This window comes from Bombus fervidus, chromosome 15 (assembly GCF_041682495.2).
Source record: "Bombus fervidus isolate BK054 chromosome 15, iyBomFerv1, whole genome shotgun sequence".
Lineage (NCBI taxonomy): Eukaryota > Metazoa > Arthropoda > Insecta > Hymenoptera > Apidae > Bombus > Bombus fervidus.
In genome coordinates, this window is record NC_091531.1 from 280969 (window position 1) to 298038 (window position 17070).

Here is a 17070-nt window from a genome sequence, read left to right on the forward strand (position 1 = left end):
AAGGAGCGTTCCGGATAGAGCAACATCCTTAAACGCCCACGGAAACCGAGAGATAAATAGAATGCAAAACAAAAGAAGGCAGACAATACGGAGGAGGAATGAAGTCATTCTATTAAAAGTAGACGTAAAAGTAAAAAGTAAAACGAAAACGAATTTGAATTTTCCGACTCTCCCCCGACTAGTATAAATAAACGGACGCAACCGAGAGAGTTCAGTATCGATGAGTTATCTAAGAGTTATTAAGAGTTAGCTACCGAGTTATCGAGTATCTAGCGAGCATTTATCGAGTATTAATTAGCAATCATACTTTGTGATGTACGAACGACTCAGCGAATATAAACTGTGTACTAATTTATTATTTTAAACATATTCGACGGTTTCGAAAACAAACAATGACATCTCACGATCAAACATCCTCTATACAAGTCCTCTACATTATTATAATATAATACATAACCGTCATAAATTAGTAAGTCAATTTTCATATTCAGGAGACCCTTAATGAAAAACAAACGAATATTATATGATAATTTGAGTGATGAAAGCAGGAAATATGATGGAGGCATCACAGATTTATTTGAAATTAGTATTGGGTCGCCCGCAAAACTCGTTCCGATTTACATTTCGATTCAATATACATGTGTCATTTTGTTCCACAACCTTTCTTCATCTTTCACGCAACTTCAACATTCCATCCTTCCAGAACTTCTAGGATTTCCGGCGAAAAACTTTTCAATATGAAACAAAAAAAAAAAAAAAAAAATCCGAACAAACTTTCCGGGCAACCCAATACTCAGAGAATAACAATCTCAACAAAACACATTTATCTAGTAATTTCTAACAAAAGTAATGGTTCTCTTGATGAAGATTGTGATAATTCTCATAATAGTTATGTGGAGGATTGGTATATAGGAGGTTTGACCGTGAGGTTTACTCGATGTTATAATTTGTTGTTGTAACCGTCGAATATATTTAAAATAATAATGTAGTATACAAACTATATTCGCGGAGGCGCTCGTACAGAGTCAAAATCGCAAAGTCAAATTGCTAATTAATACTTGATAAAATCCTCGCTGGATACTCGTCGATAACTCGGTAGAAGCTCGTAGATACTAACTCGTATAATGACTCGTATAATATCTCGCATAATGACTCGCATAATGACTCGTATTACGACCGTCCACGGAGAGACGCGATCGCGAGAAAAACGCGTCAGCGAGAGGCGTAAATTCTCGCTACGATTCGGATAATCGATGCCGCTAATTAGTCGTTCTCCTGTTTCGGTTAAGATAACAGAGGTAGTTGAATGAGTTTAACAATGAATTAACAGGGTTAATATAAACTTGTATATTTAACAATATGCAATATTATAATAAAAACGTCACAAATTATTTAGCGATGAATACAATTAATATGTTACAGAAATTCGAGAATATGATACCTTTCGATGAATTCGTTAGACTAAGCGATTTCAATTTTACTCGTTAGAACCTGTCGATATATGCAGTTAGGATTTTCAAATGAGATTGATTGCCCTTCGATCTTTTCATTGTCTTCTCTGGGAGATGACCCCCACTACGCTCGGGTCACGCTACCGTTCGCGCCTATGATCACATATGCTACCTTCTTTGTGTGAATAAAATGACAGACCGAAATCGACGTTTCTAGAACTCGATGCTTGATGACAAATATGCGCTTGTCGCTACATTGTATACATTTCGCCGGTCCTATAAGACGATCTGTCTGCGACACTGTAGTACCGCGAGCGACGGTTATGTCACGTAAAATAATAAAAAAAAAACAAAAAATAATAAAAAAACATAAAAAAAAGACAGAATTTATTTCTTCACACTTGATTTACACTTGACTTCCGAACTCTAGGAGCGACTTTTTAAGACTGAAGCTCTTACAATTCCACCTTTAAAAACTGATTTGTTTCTTTCTTTGTCATCCCTTAATATCCCCACTATCCACGCGTTTGTTAGCCGTTCTCGAATATTCGGCAAAAGGACCGTTGGGATATTGAGGGTTCATTGAGCACTTCGCCTCGCCGACATACACTGTCGCCGAGTGCGGCCGCATCTTTATTTCTATCATCAGCGGTTCCGAAGCGCGGCCCGGTCTTTGATGTAGATCGAGGTGTAATTGATGTTACAGTTAGGATAGCGGCAAGATACGTGAGATCTGCTTTCCTCACGTACGACGTTTCCCGCTAGGAGCTCTCTCTCGAGAGCGGCTAGCATCCTTTTCTAACCACCAACATGGAGATTAACCAATTAACAGCAACGTCTATTTCCCTCACCCTCCGAGCGGACGTTTTCTTTGACGAATCCTATGACCTCGTGCCCTTAGGCACATCCCACCATAGTTTTCCTCTGCAGCGTCGTCGCAACGGAGAGGCATTCTTTTTCTTACAGTTGCACTAGTTAGATACCTATTGTGTTTGTACGATCAGTGAATAATCTACGTCTTAGTAAAGAGTTAATCAAGCGATCCTTGCATCACAAGGAGTAAGTCGAGTTCGACTTAGACTTTGAAGTAAAGTAGATCAGTTATCCCGTGGGCCGTGGATTCGCTATACCGACCCCGCGATCATTGTCATTATCGTTCGAGTATCGACACCGGTAGTTTATCTTGTATTTGCGACAATAAAAGATATCATCGATTGTACACCGACGATGAGCGACCCTGGCGCCGATTCTTTACACGCCCCAAATCCAAGTGTTAACCCCAACCCGACATATATATATATATGTATAACGTTATAACGCCGATATCAACAGGTTATAATATATATATATTATATATTATACTCAGCGTTATACTCATTCAACCACCCTTATTATCTTAATCGAAATAAGGGATCGATCGATTCGTGGCGTCGATTATTCAAATCGTAACGGGAATTTACGACTCCCGTTGACGCGCTTCTTCGAGATCGCGTCTTCCCGCGAGCGGTCGAAACACATATATATGTATAAATTTATATTTCTTTGAGTGATTTAGATATCGTAAAAATTTAAAGGTTTAATAAGTTGTCAGATTTCGTGAGAATATAATAGTATCAGAATGTACTTGCACAGCCGAGAGAAAAAATAAATACGATACTTTTACATTTATTTGTGCACAAAATAATAATGCCCGTTACAACTCCAATAAGTATCATTGGGAAGTATTTTGTGAAGACCTACTTAAAAATTATCCGAGTAATATTTCTAATAAGCGGATTCTTAACAATTCCGAAATTAACTCTCATCTGAAAGTATTGAATGTATTAATTTGCAATGCTATTGATCTTTCTGTCCCCAAAATTGATAACAGATCTCACTCAGGTGATAAACATATGTCCCTTAGAATATTTAATTTAAAACAGTGTGTGAAGCTTTTTCTGATTTCAAAAATCCTATTGCCTGATTACAATTAGAGCTGGTAGTCTTCGTTACAATAATTTACTCTCAATTTGCAATAATTGTTTAAAAGTATTTAAAAAAGAAATCAAACAAGAATCTATCGATTTCGCTAGTAAATATTGGTACAATCGTATTCATAATATTAATGTACGTGATCTAGAGAAGATGTTTCCCGAAATCCGCTTGGTTTTTTCTTCTAGACCTTCACTTTTATTCCATACCGGCCTTATTAGTTGAAAGTAATAGATGCTACTTATTTTCTAACGCTAATGCCGATTCCTCTAAACTTTCCAGTGATTTTAGTAATAAAATAAATAAATATGTATTCTAAATAAATATAGTATAGTAAATAAATAAATATGTATTCTCTAATGAAGTAAATAAATTAAATGTAATTGTTAGGAAGATGATACAGTTACACTGTACATGTGAATGTGTGTGTAAGCGTCAGAGGGCGTCCAGGCCTTAGTTAGGACAAAAGACGATTGGCAGTCCTTTAGAAGCATCTGGAAGAGTCAGTTCACAAAAAAACGTGCGTGCGAGTAGGTTTACAAGGTCTTCAGAGTATAAGATATGTGTATAACTGTTGTGTGCTGAATAAAGTGAATTATTTGTATTTCCGAATCCCTCCTATATCTTTACAGTAATTGGTGTTCAAATTGAATCAATATATGAAATGAATATTAATCTGAGTAACTTAATATTCTCTTCATTTATTATAGGCGTAATAACTCAATTTAAAAACACGATGCTTACTGAGTGTACCAACTCGGTATTGTTATGTACTTTATCTGAAATCACTTCTGTGGATAATCCTCAAAAATTTATCATTCCAATCTTATTCTGTTTTTTACAAAAAATTAAAGTCCATATTTAAAAATATAAAGGCTAAAAATTCCTATAGTTGCAAGAATATTCCCTGTAACATCGGTCTTAAGCATATTTTTCTACTTTACATCACAGATTACACTTTTTGTTTAGATTTATTAAGATATATTAGGTTACTAAGCTATAACAAGATTATTAAAATAATAGATATATTAAACAATTGTTTTGATTTAGCATATTTTTTATATATCTGAAGAAAAGCAAATATAATTCCTTTCCTAAGAAAAGAAAAAGATAGTACCAACCCTGCCAATTTTACTTTTTTTTTTTTTTTTTTTTTTTTACGTGGAGAAATCCTCATGGACACTCTGCCACTATTACTGCACCAGCAACGGCAGAGTAGTGTCGGACACTTACCGACTAAAACTCCACGATGGCCTTCCCACACGCCTGGCGGGAGTGCACCGTGGACCTCTTGCGAATTATCTGCTCCGGTGCACCCCCTTACGCGTCCGCTCGTTCGTTCGAGCCAGTCAAAGGTTCTCTTACCTATCGACTTCTGGCGCTAGGAGGGGCCATTGCCCCTAGCGCCATCCACCCTTCTTCTGGTCGCGGCCTGTTGGGACAGCGGTGAGACGGCTCTCGGTCGCTTGACCGTCATCCTTCTCCACCGCGTACCCTGCTAGAATGAGAGTTCTTCTCTCTATCCCTCTCTGCCTGTTCCTTCGCGAGCATCACTTGCTCGCAGAAGCAACGGAAAGCCTCGTACTCTCGCGGCCCGTTCAGCATCGCTTTCACGATCGCCGAAGGGGCCAAACTCTCGCCGATGGCGAGACGCAGGGTGTAGCAAGGCAGCTCCCACGCCGGACAAAATTCCAGCATGTGTTGCGCCGTGTCCCTGCTCTCCCCGAAGTAGTGGCAGACGTCCGTCTCCTCCCGGCCGCCAATTTTAGACCTACTTCACTCTTATCTCAGTATTAGCCTAGTATTAACAAAATGTTTGGGAAGGTCGTTAATAGATGTACATTATCTCTTTTAGCTTTTAAGCTAATTGGCAAAAACTTTCCAAAATGTCTAATTCATATGATTATTAATATGATTCTATATCTTTTCCGGTGATATTGATTCCAATTTGGAATTTAATATTTCTAACCGTCTCCAGCAAGATGCAATATCAATACAATATAAGGTTCACTTATACTATTCTCTCCTTACTTTAATGATGTATTGAATTTGTTTGACTTTAATAATTATCCGGATAAAAATGCGATCGTATTCGCAAATGGTTTTGTTATATACATTAGTCATGAGAAACCCTCAATTATTAACAATTTTTCTATTAACAATTTTATCTTATTAACAATTATTATCAATTATTAACACTTATTACCAAAAGGCTAAAAGATTTGTTTAACAAAGTTCAAATATATTTTGCAAATTGGAAGCTGAGGACTAACGTTGACAAGTCTGAAACAGTATTATTTAGATCGTGCACATCTAGATGACATAAACCCAATTATGGTATCACTGAATACTCACACAAATTTAAACTTTATGATCTCACTTTTATTGCTAAGATGCCGATATTCCATAAGAGCTATTTTAAATACCTAGAAGTTAATATTAACTTCAGACTCAACGCTGCGATCGGTGATCGCATTAAGATGCAATTAGGAAAAGCTAATAAAGCTTTCTTGGCTAATAAGGTATATTTTTATATCAAAAATCCTAATACAAAAGTGGAACTCGTTTGTTATAAGATTTAAATTCGGTTTGTTATTTTCTATGCAGTCCCTGTGTGGTCTCGCCCAGCCTCGTCGAACAGATTAGATGTTTTGAAAGTAGGTACCTTAAGGACTTACTTTCAAGCTTTTTCAAAATATCGAATTCTATTAGAAGTGATTTGAATTTTGACAGTCTTAAAATCCATCGTTTAAAAACTAAAACTTGTTTCGAAACTGAGAATCGAATGCCCATTGCTACTGGCTGCTCGAACTGACCTAGTTAGGCTGTGTAACAAGACTTGTTGGCGCAGAGAGACATTTTGGCCGATTCTTTAACACAGCGTCATAAAGTGCATCATGCAATATGTAAAAAATTAAAAATATATTCTGCATAAAAATAAAATATTTGCACAAAATACTACACATTTGATTGAAATTGTTTGTTTATTATTTACTTAACACTTAGCCAAGAGCGAGCTATACGCTTCTCACCGCACTGGACAAACCAACCTATACGCTGTCCATCGTGCATTTTTCCAAGTAACAAGGACTAATATTCACTATTTGCAAAACAAAGAAGTCTAAAAATCATTTAAGTGGTCAATTATATTTTGCGGTAATGATTTTGTTTAACGATTTCACATATTGTTTATACAAAACATCAAATTAAAAGTATAAAGAATATAGGTAAAATCAAAAACATTAAAGATGACTAAAGATAAATAACACGATTTGAACGCGAAATTAAAAATTCATAATGCATTTTAAATATTTTTTTACAGTGTGGTATCGTTCGATTATAACTTTATTTAGTCATAATTGATAGTGTAACTTTTTAATAAATTTTAAATTTTGAATTGGTGTATTTTATTATATACTGTACTTTATAAAATCAGAAAAGTGTCGCAATTAATTTGGAACAATTCTAAGTAAACAATAGCTGATAATATAAATAACTAATAAACAACAAAAAAAAAAAAAAAAAGAAAACACGTTGCTAAAGTCAAAAAGGGAGTGCTCCGTTCGATCACGCAGCGATGTTCTTCACAGATGGGTGAAATCATCGTTCCGTTGGCTAAGTGTTAATTAACTACAATTTATATTAAACAATATTCATGTCCAAATAAAGTCACAGTGATATAGTATTTATTTATCACCAATTTCAAAATAATGTTGATAATAAATTTAACAAATCGTGTATATTATGTTTATAATATGTATTATCGAGCCAATCCTAGCGGCACTGCAAGGCTAGGTTGACTCATGACAGAGGTGGAGCAAGCTCCTATCCTCCGTCTGATTCCAAAAATCAGTTTAATATTCTGACTTCCCAATGGGAAGTGTATCAGATATTAAGCTGATAAGAACAGATACTACACTTTGATCTTAGCCATAAGGCCGAGAAGCGATAACAAATTGAACTTTGTCTACGAATAGAACATCCCAATGTCCTAAACTTACCAGCGAGAAACAGCATCTTGAAAAAGCCACCTAGCGGTGATATCTCCAAATACCCTTAGTTACAGTAGCGGACAAAAGTTTAAGACGATGATTTGTAAACCGGATTACAAACATCTTATAAGCATATTGTTCTTCTATTCGGTTTATCTCTTTGGAATAACATAGCTGTATGTTTGATCTTCGTAGCCTCAAACCGTCAGTTGTTAAATACAAACAATGTAGGAGTTACAACAGTTAGTTATCGCTTAGCACTTGTAAACGGTAGACATTAGTTCAAGACGATCTGTGTAAAACGTGTGTATGACTACAGTGTTTGAACATTTTGATTCTGGAATGTCAAAATCATTGTTTAGTGTACCTTTTACTGTTTAAAATTCATTTAGGTAGGAACAGACTATGGGTAAATCAAAGAATTTACTTGAAAACGAAAGGGAACAAATCGTAAGGCTGCGGGGAAAATTCGAGGGGTGTCAAACTATTAAGTTTCAAATTTTATGAAGGCGTCAGGGACATTGACAGGTCGAACAGATAATTTTTTTTGTAAACTTCTAAATTGTCTTCCGCTTTTTCCAAAAAGATTATTTGAGTTGCAGTGTTTTTGAAATACAAATACAATATCGTGAAATATATCTGTGGCGGTACTCGACAGCAAAAATACTACCACTCGACACTAACTAGTAGTCGAACGACGGCAGCGCAGTGGTTAGCGCCTTAGGTTAACAATCGTTCGGAACCCGGGTTTCAAATCCCGGCGACCGGAGGTCCGATTTTTCTTCCACGCATCTAAATTAGAAGAAAAATACAGTAGTCAGTACCCCAGCAGCGACATCTATACAATAGCAGCATCAGCAACTACAACTATCACGGCCTATTCACCCTCATATCCAATTTTTTTTTCTTTTTTTTCTCTCCGAGATTACGAGAACGCTATTTACATAATTTAATATGTAATAAAATGTGAAGCTTCGAATGCTTGTTGCAGTCGCGTACTCGCCTTCGTCACCATGGATTCTGTATAGAGTAAGCAAAAGCACTTGAGGATGCAATAAATTAAGCTCCTTTCTATACTATTTCATAGATCAAGGCTAGCAGGTTTCAACAGTTTTGCAAGTGTTATTCTGTGGAAAATGTTGAAAAAAAGAGTAGACTCTAAGGAACAATACTATTATCCATATAGAAATTCGAAGTATAATAATCATTATTTTTAAGTATTAAAACCGTTATTAAATATTTATTTAATCAGTCTTAAATTTGGAGTAAAATCATGAAAAGTTAACAAAAGAATCACGTCTAGACCTTACAAGGATGCCGTAAAGTAACAATGTCATTTGTATTTATACAGCATCAGTCTGTGTCGTAGGGTCATAGTGTCACGGAATCAGTCATCGTTGAGTCGTCTTTCGTATAGAAATTTACTGAAACAATTCTTTTGTCTATCAAGCAATAATTGGTAATGTCTGATAAGTGAAGAACAAAATTTGATTATTAGAAAGTTGATTTCTGAAATTTCTATAAAGGAAGATTGGTTTAGTAAGATAAATATCTTACACAAATGTTTATAAAATGAAAAAATATTCTACTACGTACTAGCTTTGTATGAATAGTTCTAACCTAAAAATTTGTTCTATGGTAAAATAGCGGTGGAAATTGTACTACATGTAAAAGTGAATCATAAAAGCAAATACAATTTTCTTATTTTATATCTTTTTTACTTTTATAACAAGTTTGATTTCTATATATATATATAACTGTTTTCAATTTAAAGAGAAATTTATTTTCTTAAGAACTTTTCATACAAATTTGAAAAATAACTGTTGTTTTTGGTCTCTTATCTCTATCTTTATCCTTCTATTTTTATGAGACTGTATCGGTTATTTATTTTTAATTTTTGCATTCCTAAGTCTAATTTATGAGCCTTATTAATTTTGTGTGAATAATTTAGAGATATATGAAATCTTGCTATATATACTTTTTGGTACCTACTAGAAGTGCATTCGATCTAATGTGAAAAATTCTTAATTTTAGTAAAATAGTTTGAAATTGCTAAGGCTGGGGCAAACAAAGAAGTTTCTGGAATATACAGGGTAAGCCGCGCAGATATGTGACATCGGGATAATATGTTACATATATAACCCCTTGCACAGTTTCATATTATCTTGTTAAATCTTGTTATTATCTCTTAATATCACTTGCTTTTTATATTTTTGCAAAAATTTTCGCTGGAAATTTTTCAGAAAACCTTATTCCTGAACAAAATTTTTTTTGTACTACGAACTGTCGCATTTAAATAAGAAAAATTCCATTTATTTAATTTTTATTATTAAGTTTATTTATATTTTACTTCAAATTATTTGTAGTTTGTTTATAATTAATTAAATTAGAGATGTTTTGTTAGTTGGTACAAAAGGGTCATAGCTAAGTTTTTGAGTTGTGCTCAGGTTATTATAATTTGAGTTATTATGCTCAATAGTCTCAATTAATGCTATTAGTCTCAATAATCAATTTTCTCTGTTCATAAAGATGGTGGTTGTCCATTTTAAGAATTTTGTTCTTAATTCCAAATATTGCAGACATTCTTTTATTATGCACTAGCTGGTATCCAATCTTTTTGGATATACGTATTGCATATTCCATTTTTATCTGTTTTATATTTTATCCTCTTTCCTACACTCACTTCACAACCACTTTTGTCTCTCTGTTAATCTAACTTATACTATTATTCTTTTAGTTATTAACAATAGTTTCATATCTAAGCAACTCACTTCAGTTATTTTTGCTGAGTCTTTAGTATATTTATATACTTCACCACTGACAATCCTGTAGATTATTCTATTCTCTCTATTCTTTTTTACAAGTTTCTTTGTTATCTCTCCTGTTATTGTCGCATTTAAGTTTGTTGTTATTTCTATGTCATTGAGTTTTTATAGTTGTATTTCAGTTTGTCCTCCATGTGTATTTTTTTAAGTCCAATGTTTTCCTGTGTTCTTCCTGTTTGCTAGTTTTAGCCTATAGTTTGCGCCTTTTTTTATTATCTCATGTTCCAAGTCTATTCTTTCTGCATCTGTCCTAATCACATATCCTGCAGTATCGGGTAATAATATTAATAATATTTAGAACATATGATATCTGTATGATATCCTTTTTAGGAAACCTGTGTGTATATTTTTTCTATTTCTGCTGAATGATGCAATTCCCATACTCTTCTACTATATAACAGAGTTGTCAATGCTTATCACTTTAAAAAATTTTATTGCTGTATTCAAATCACATTTTGTCTACATAATCAGTTTCTAAACTGCCCATTGTTATTTTTGTGTGGCATATAATAATAACTTTGTTACTACTTCAATATTTGGAATGTGCCTGTTTTTATAAATGATACATCCAAGATATATCTCCATTCGACTATTAGTGGTATTCACTTCAATGTGGGTTCTTATACAGTATTTTTATAACTCCATTAATTGTATCTTATAAATGTTTTATATTTCCTTATATCACCAAGTCATCTGCATAATATACATCCCCTACTATTTATTTATGTTCCTTATTAATAAAGTATTTATTTGAAAGTTATAAAATATTGAGTGTTGTATTGAGCCCATAAATAGTATGTATATCTTCTCCTTTGCTCTTGTTACTGTTACCTAAGCCCTTTGGCTGCTACGTCCTCAGTTGTTTTGATCGTAATTATTTTTTTGCAAAGCAATGTTGTGTCTTTTAGCTTGAAGGTACTATTCTTTGCTGTAAAACTTTAAAATTCAAAAGTTGCAAGCTTGTCTGTTTTATATTGTGCAATAAACACTTGTAGTAATCGTTGAGTAAAACTGGCCAAGAGTGGTTAACCTTAACAGTGTTGAGAGCCATTTTAAAATGTGCATATATTTGGAAACGTCAAAAACAGAAAAAGATTATATTTAAAAGGATATGAAAGGAATTTTGAGCATTGTTTTCTTCTTTATGTTTTCAAACTAAAAATAGTATTCTCTAATTCTTAAAGTAATTATTATTCCTAAATTCTTAAATATTATTAAATAATATTATTAAAAATTATTAAATTTAATTAAATGTTGGTTTGACAACATTGAACACTCTTTATTTTTTATCAGCTTCATTCTAGAATATAAGGATTCACAGCTATGAAATATGTCAAAAATTATTCAACAAGCCGCTAGCTTTAATTTTGGATATTTTTATTCTGGTAGAAGTTTACGAAATTCCAAAGGGGAAGCACTTGATTTGTGAAGTAATTGTAGAATTTGATCTTCTTACATGTCTATTAGGCCCATTTCAACATTAGCCATTTTAGAAACTGCCATAGAAGATATTGGAAATCCATCTTCAGGAATTTATATCGCAAAGGGATTGATGATACTAGGTTCCAAACCTGTTGCTAAAATGTTGATGTAATCCTAATTTCCCCAAATTTTCATCTTTATTTTTAAACTGCAATTTAAGGCAAGGAAAATGATTAAAAGTTTCTTTTTTCTTATTTCAAATCATTTTTCCTTCTTAAAAAGTATTTTAAGAAAGATAAAAAATATTTTTTTATCAAAGTATGATAGCGTTTGCGATAGATAATGAATGATCTTGTCCTTTCTTTGCAACGCTATATCTAATATCCTTAAATGTTCCATATCTTTTCATTTACTTATACTCTCATCTTATTCTTCTGGTCTGCAAGTATAACTCTTATAGCTTTTAATGGTGTTCTGTTTTTATTTCTTTAATATATTCCACTTCATTTATCACTTTTAATTTATCTTCATCCCTTTGAGTTCATCTATCTTATTTTGTACTTTCATGTTTTCTTCTTTTTTATATCCATTTTGTTTCCTTATCTCCTATTATTTTTCTCTAGTTTAACGTTTTGCATTAGGTGTAACTAAATATATTATTTGCGTTTCTTATCTTCTTTAATTTGTCTTTCATATTTCTCATTTCCCTAAACATATCTATTTTTTTCAGGATTTCAAATTTCATGCCTTTATTCCCTGTGTTGACAACTATATTTTTTTTTTATTTATACTTGTTGTTATCTATTCTTTGTCTTTTGTTGCCGTTTTGCTGTTTGCGATATGTTTTTGTAATTTTCCTCTTGTGTTTCTTTCCTCTGTCATTTTAGTTATAATTGTCTATTTTCTTGAACTTTCTTTGTTCTATTGTAGTTTCCTATTATCTGTTTTATCTTTTTCTGTTTTTTTATCTAATTCACTGTCACAATTTCTAGTTTCTTACAACATTTTATTGTATTGTCTGGTTTTTCTTTTATTACATTCTATATGTGGGATTCAGCCAACTGTGGAAATTGACAACTGTATGTGAAAAGTAATGAAATAATTCTGGAAATCAATGTTTCTGAAATTTTCTTTCAGATATTACTTTTTATGCTACATTTAAGTGAAATAAATTTTCATTTTTCTATCCTTATTTTGGATTATGAATTACATTTATAATTTCCAGCATAATAATAATAGAAGGAAATGTCACTTTGGTATATAAATTATGGAAAATGATTATTTTTTATATTTATATGCACATTAGGGGAAGTTGAAGTTGAAAAATAGATTATTCGAATCAACATTTTTAATGGAAAATTTGAGAAATTAAAAATTAAAAAATTAATTATTATAATTATTAGAATATTTATCAACATTGGATTCTGAAAGTCTGTTGTGTATATGTTCATTGCTTTTCAATCGTTTATAATATGTATAATGTTTCTTTGGAATAGTTTGAGTTTCATAAATTTTATGTAAATCTTCAACTTTTAAAGTGATATGTGTTTAAAATGATTATATGTTGTTGGAATGGCGATGCCCTCTCTTCTTTTTTTGACATTGACTTTATCAGTTGACTAAAGAAATATCAGTTGACTAAAACCTCTTACATTGTACTCCTTAAAAGATTCATTTTTCTCATAGCAAAACCAGCAAACATTTTACATTGAGATCTTAGGTATTTAAAAATTAACATTAAACCTGACCATGGAAAGTTTTTAGAGGTCTTAGTAGTTTGAGCCCATCCTTTTGTATCATATACTAGAATGTTTCTTGATTTTCTCTTAATTCTGGCATGAACTGAGTCACATTCAAAATTCATTTGTATTGCGTCACATTTGTGGTTCCGGTAAAACCGAACAGCAAAGCATTGCACATTCGTAAATCAAACTAAGAGTATAACGTCGTTCTTATGTAACATAGATATTCTATGTTATTTTGACATAAAATTAAGATCAAAAAGGGGCATTCAATACATACTTTAAGCCAAACAAAAAAGAATTCAAATTTTAAACAAAAAATCAAATTTTCATATTTTCGCTCCTGGCATAAAGGGGACGATATTCATTTTTTTAATTACATAGGGTGTACCACCTAACATTATCACCTGAAATATCTCACTTCTTTTTGACAATATCAAAAAATTCTTCAGGAACAAGTTGAATGGATTTGAAGTGAATATAATCTGACTTGACCAGTTTTTCCATAGGTGAAGGCATAGAGGACATATGGACGTCACCGATATTTCTTTAAATATATTTTTTTATTATATATTTTTAAATATATTATTGGATTCAGCTAAGCATTATCTGTAAAAAAAGTATTAACCTCTTTGTGGTGAAAAACTATTAATTTAACTGATATTTTAACTGATAATTTAGCGTATAAGAGATAAAGAAAAAACGCAAAAAATTTGCCGATTGCCATTTTGAGGATACAGCAGGACTTACTTTCAAGCTTTTTCAAAATATCGAATTCTATTAGAAGTGATTTGAATTTTGACAGTCTTAAAATCCATCGTTTAAAAACTGAAACTTGTTTCGAAACTGAGAATCGAATGCCCATTGCTACTGGCTGCTCGAACTGACCTAGTTAGGCTGTGTAACAAGACTTGTTGGCGCAGAGAGACATTTTGGCCGATTCTTTAACACAGCGTCATAAAGTGCATCATGCAATATGTAAAAAATTAAAAATATATTCTGCATAAAAATAAAATATTTGCACAAAATACTACACATTTGATTGAAATTGTTTGTTTATTATTTACTTAACACTTAGCCAAGAGCGAGCTATACGCTTCTCACCGCACTGGACAAACCAACCTATACGCTGTCCATCGTGCATTTTTCCAAGTAACAAGGACTAATATTCACTATTTGCAAAACAAAGAAGTCTAAAAATCATTTAAGTGGTCAATTATATTTTGCGGTAATGATTTTGTTTAACGATTTCACATATTGTTTATACAAAACATCAAATTAAAAGTATAAAGAATATAGGTAAAATCAAAAACATTAAAGATGACTAAAGATAAATAACACGATTTGAACGCGAAATTAAAAATTCATAATGCATTTTAAATATTTTTTTACAGTGTGGTATCGTTCGATTATAACTTTATTTAGTCATAATTGATAGTGTAACTTTTTAATAAATTTTAAATTTTGAATTGGTGTATTTTATTATATACTGTACTTTATAAAATCAGAAAAGTGTCGCAATTAATTTGGAACAATTCTAAGTAAACAATAGCTGATAATATAAATAACTAATAAACAACAAAAAAAAAAAAAAAAAGAAAACACGTTGCTAAAGTCAAAAAGGGAGTGCTCCGTTCGATCACGCAGCGATGTTCTTCACAGATGGGTGAAATCATCGTTCCGTTGGCTAAGTGTTAATTAACTACAATTTATATTAAACAATATTCATGTCCAAATAAAGTCACAGTGATATAGTATTTATTTATCACCAATTTCAAAATAATGTTGATAATAAATTTAACAAATCGTGTATATTATGTTTATAATATGTATTATCGAGCCAATCCTAGCGGCACTGCAAGGCTAGGTTGACTCATGACAGAGGTGGAGCAAGCTCCTATCCTCCGTCTGATTCCAAAAATCAGTTTAATATTCTGACTTCCCAATGGGAAGTGTATCAGATATTAAGCTGATAAGAACAGATACTACACTTTGATCTTAGCCATAAGGCCGAGAAGCGATAACAAATTGAACTTTGTCTACGAATAGAACATCCCAATGTCCTAAACTTACCAGCGAGAAACAGCATCTTGAAAAAGCCACCTAGCGGTGATATCTCCAAATACCCTTAGTTACAGTAGCGGACAAAAGTTTAAGACGATGATTTGTAAACCGGATTACAAACATCTTATAAGCATATTGTTCTTCTATTCGGTTTATCTCTTTGGAATAACATAGCTGTATGTTTGATCTTCGTAGCCTCAAACCGTCAGTTGTTAAATACAAACAATGTAGGAGTTACAACAGTTAGTTATCGCTTAGCACTTGTAAACGGTAGACATTAGTTCAAGACGATCTGTGTAAAACGTGTGTATGACTACAGTGTTTGAACATTTTGATTCTGGAATGTCAAAATCATTGTTTAGTGTACCTTTTACTGTTTAAAATTCATTTAGGTAGGAACAGACTATGGGTAAATCAAAGAATTTACTTGAAAACGAAAGGGAACAAATCGTAAGGCTGCGGGGAAAATTCGAGGGGTGTCAAACTATTAAGTTTCAAATTTTATGAAGGCGTCAGGGACATTGACAGGTCGAACAGATAATTTTTTTTGTAAACTTCTAAATTGTCTTCCGCTTTTTCCAAAAAGATTATTTGAGTTGCAGTGTTTTTGAAATACAAATACAATATCGTGAAATATATCTGTGGCGGTACTCGACAGCAAAAATACTACCACTCGACACTAACTAGTAGTCGAACGACGGCAGCGCAGTGGTTAGCGCCTTAGGTTAACAATCGTTCGGAACCCGGGTTTCAAATCCCGGCGACCGGAGGTCCGATTTTTCTTCCACGCATCTAAATTAGAAGAAAAATACAGTAGTCAGTACCCCAGCAGCGACATCTATACAATAGCAGCATCAGCAACTACAACTATCACGGCCTATTCACCCTCATATCCAATTTTTTTTTCTTTTTTTTCTCTCCGAGATTACGAGAACGCTATTTACATAATTTAATATGTAATAAAATGTGAAGCTTCGAATGCTTGTTGCAGTCGCGTACTCGCCTTCGTCACCATGGATTCTGTATAGAGTAAGCAAAAGCACTTGAGGATGCAATAAATTAAGCTCCTTTCTATACTATTTCATAGATCAAGGCTAGCAGGTTTCAACAGTTTTGCAAGTGTTATTCTGTGGAAAATGTTGAAAAAAAGAGTAGACTCTAAGGAACAATACTATTATCCATATAGAAATTCGAAGTATAATAATCATTATTTTTAAGTATTAAAACCGTTATTAAATATTTATTTAATCAGTCTTAAATTTGGAGTAAAATCATGAAAAGTTAACAAAAGAATCACGTCTAGACCTTACAAGGATGCCGTAAAGTAACAATGTCATTTGTATTTATACAGCATCAGTCTGTGTCGTAGGGTCATAGTGTCACGGAATCAGTCATCGTTGAGTCGTCTTTCGTATAGAAATTTACTGAAACAATTCTTTTGTCTATCAAGCAATAATTGGTAATGTCTGATAAGTGAAGAACAAAATTTGATTATTAGAAAGTTGATTTCTGAAATTTCTATAAAGGAAGATTGGTTTAGTAAGATAAATATCTTACACAAATGTTTATAAAATGAAAAAATATTCTACTACGTACTAGCTTT

General features: G+C 32.6%; 2 non-coding genes across 2 annotated transcripts; both read right to left on the reverse strand.

Annotated features, from left to right (window-relative positions):
- Nucleotides 1-7180: 7180 nt before the first annotated feature.
- On the reverse strand, nt 7181-7372 carry LOC139995368 (U2 spliceosomal RNA). The gene has a single exon (XR_011801963.1). It is a non-coding gene; the product is annotated as a U2 spliceosomal RNA (small nuclear RNA).
- Nucleotides 7373-15233: 7861 nt separating this feature from the next.
- On the reverse strand, nt 15234-15425 carry LOC139995369 (U2 spliceosomal RNA). The gene has a single exon (XR_011801964.1). It is a non-coding gene; the product is annotated as a U2 spliceosomal RNA (small nuclear RNA).
- Nucleotides 15426-17070: the final 1645 nt, after the last annotated feature.